Raw genomic sequence first — 3619 nt, forward strand, 5'->3', positions numbered from 1 at the left:
ATGCCGGAGGAGGGGGTAGCAGAGGTAACAGGGTAATGGGGCAGTGGGCGTTGGATGTTGGGTGGGGGGTTAAGACTACGTGGAGAGGGTTGGGGTAAGATTGGGGTGAAGGTTTAAGTTGAGGGCAGAGGGGAAAGAGAGGAGAGGAGGCGTGTGTGTGTGTGTGTGTGAGAGAGAGAGGGTTTACATGAAGGGCAGACTGCCTGTGTGTTTCTGTCCTCTGAACGACCCCCTTTACTTCTACACTTGAACAAGAGGCTTCCATCTTAGCATGCGTACGTTTGTGTGTGTGTGTGTGTGTGTGTGTGTGTGTGTGTGTGTGTGTGTGTGTGTGTGTGTGAGAGAGAGAGAATGAAAAGCAGTACAGGTGAGAGCATTGTGTGTGTGTCGGGCGTACAGTCCTGCAGTGATGTCAGGTTTTTGTTTTGGCTGTGTGAACCAGCACAATGTATTTACAATAAAACATACAGAAGGTTTTATGTGTGTATGTGGGAGTAAAGGTGCATGTATATTCATGATAACTCTGAATACAGTCCCCCAAAACAAGTCATTATATATCACATCATTACCAGATATCATAAGCATGTCATACTCAGTGTCTCCAGCTGATTTAATGTTGCCTTATGTTACCCAGAGTCTTCCCCGTCCCGGCAGGAGCTCTGCAGAGTCTGATATGTTTTGTCTGGACTCTGTTAGATCAGCCAGACTATATCCTTTTACCTGAGTGTCAGACACATTCTTAATAAACTCATACCAAACCTGACAACACATGCTAATGTTCTCAGTTACAAATCATCCGCCTCTCTGTCTCACACACACACACACACACACATTTTGCCACCCACACACACTCCACCACACCTGTCTTTTCTGGCCTCGCTGCCAGTTGGAGTCAGATTCCTGCAGAATGTTCCGGTGAAACGTAGCGGAGCGTGAAACAGGCAGTCTGCTCCATGGCTGCCCGCCCAGCGCTGCAGGTGTTGGTGGGACTGTGGACGATGTGTTTGTATGTGTGTGTATATGTGTATGACTGCTGGGGATGTTTGCTCTGTTAACTGACTTAAGACCAGCACCCAGATTTCCAGGGAATACTCTCTGTCTCTGAGTTTACATGAATGTGGTCTTGTCCGGCTTCCTCCCCTGATGTCACTTCAAGTATTTATCAGTTCAATCACACTGTGGTTTGAAATTTGCCTATGCTAACAAGATAATATAAAGTTTCCCCTTCCAATAAGACGGCAGGCTTCGTGTCCTGCCTTCAACAGGAGGCGATCAGTGCTGCAGATAGGGTCAATTTCACAAGTAATTTATCCACTTTTCAGTAAGAACGCTTCTTTATTTGGCATTACTTTGTGTGGACCGCAACACATACGTGTTACCTCGCCTGCAGCGTGCGGTGTCGGATCAGCTGTTTGTGTCAGCGGTTTGTAGAAGAGACAACAAACAAAAGAAAATACAATGTTATGGAAACGACAACGTGCCGTTCACGGTTGGGACCAGAGGACATTGCTGTCCTTCATGCCGTGAAGTGTTTTATACTGTTGAGTGATAATGGGGTTAGATAGCGCTCCGCTTAATGTAATCATCAACACTCCAGGTGCAACACTGAGACGGTTATACGCCTGCACCGATTTTTTTTTCTGATGAGCTTTGATCCAGCTCAGACTGAGTGATCCAGCTCAAACAAACCCAACTATCCCTTTAACTGCAATGTTCATCAGCATATCTGCTTAGTGACAAAGTGTTAATAATAAATGCACAGTAGTCAGTGGTGCATTGTCCTTAAAGTCATTTGGTCTGATAATCAATAAATTCAATGCCTCTTCTCCCTGTCTCTCTCTCATCAATAACAAAGCTTTACCACTGAGCGCCCCCTACAGGCCTGGAGCCCTTCCGTTGTGATGACTGGATATGCAGCGTATTTGTTGTGCTTGTGTTTTCTGGGTTTGTGTGTTTGTATGTATTTGCAGCACCTTTGCTGATGATGCGTGTTTGGGCTTTTTGCTGCATGATTTTTGTTTTAATTTGTTTTAGACTTTTGCCCGTCAATGGGAATCGTTTGGGTGATTGCAGCGCATCTGTATTTGTCTGCCACCTTAGAATGGATTTTAACAATACCGGCCACTTTTTTAAAGAAAGATGACTTGAGGTTTTAGAGTTTCAGGTGAACTTGTGAACGCAGTCATGGGAATGCAGTCATTCAGAGGTGTATTATGGTCAGTGTGACGGCCCAGACAGTTTTGCATTTCAAGTTTAGATTTCTGGAATTATTCAATCCAATAAAGAAATCAATCAGTCAATCAAAGTTATCTCAAGACACTTTACAAAAAGAGCAGGTCCAAACCATACACTTTTTTGTTATTGTTCAGAGAGAGGCCCGACATGAATCCACCATGACTAGGACTTAGCAACATTAGGCAGCAGTGGCAGAAAAACTTGCTTTTAACAGGCAGAAACCTCGAGCAGAACAAATTCTACAGTCTGTTAAATGGAAATCAAGAGTCACTCTCCTGCCTTGATACAGCAGCACAACAAAATGTGGTTTCCTTTGAATATCCTTTAACATATCTCATTATTTACTGGATGAATCGATGCAGACAAATATGCCTGATGGCTTTAGGGACCCTTTAACTCAAGCAACACCACACGTTCAACATTTGATGCTATATAGCAAAGTGTCAGGAGCAGGAACGCACCTCAACCGCGCCTCTTCCGGGATTCCCATAGATCCAAACCTAACCCCTCCTCCTCTTTCGCTCTCATATCCTGCACCCCTCCCTCCCTCCCGCCCTCCCCTTTTCTTTTTCTGTTTCTTTCTGTCCTCTTATCCGTAGGGCCCTGAGGAGGTTCGTCGTGCCAGAGTGCTACGGCGGATCCCCATTAAAGCTTCCCCAAAGCGTCATTATTATCAATCTCATTGATTGATAAATTGTTAAGTCATACCCTGTTGATGGTCCTTGCTAGTGGAGTGTGGTTTTGGGTAAAATTTGCATATATGCATGTTGCACATTGTCATTTTAAGCTTGCTAGCCTTTTCCCAAAGCTGCTAGCATGCCTGTCGTTTTTAAGTGGACATCCATGAAACATTCCAGATTTTGCATAAAATAATTCATTAAGAAGTTTTAGAATCTGCACACTGTACGAAACAATCATTACAATTCTTCATCTGCTAATTTCAACACCTAATAAACTCTACATGAGAGACAACAGAGCTTCTGTTCACATATGCAGCACTGCATGACATGGAAATGTCCTTGATATCTTTGTTTTTACACTTTTACCTACAGTTCAAGAGTCACAAGTCAAAACAATATTTCACAGGAATGTGTGACATCTTCTAAAGAAATGAATAAATTATCTTCTTTAATGTAAATATTACAAACGTATACAAACACATGCGTGACAGAGAGAGCAGCAGAGAGAGAGAGAGAGGGTGGAGTATCTCCCTGCACCCTGTGTTACCCTGGATGAACTGCTGCTGAACTCTGCGTGACTGTGGTCATGAAAAAGTCACACACACACACACACACACACACACACAGGCATGCATGTGCAGGTTGTGGGGTTCCCTTGCTGGGACATCTGCCTTTTTCACGACCACAGTCATTCTGTGTGTGTG

The sequence above is a fragment of the Semicossyphus pulcher genome, unplaced genomic scaffold (genome assembly GCF_022749685.1).
Source record: "Semicossyphus pulcher isolate SPU_LCO1_2020_fin unplaced genomic scaffold, fSemPul1.0.p SCAF_16, whole genome shotgun sequence".
NCBI lineage: Eukaryota > Metazoa > Chordata > Actinopteri > Labriformes > Labridae > Semicossyphus > Semicossyphus pulcher.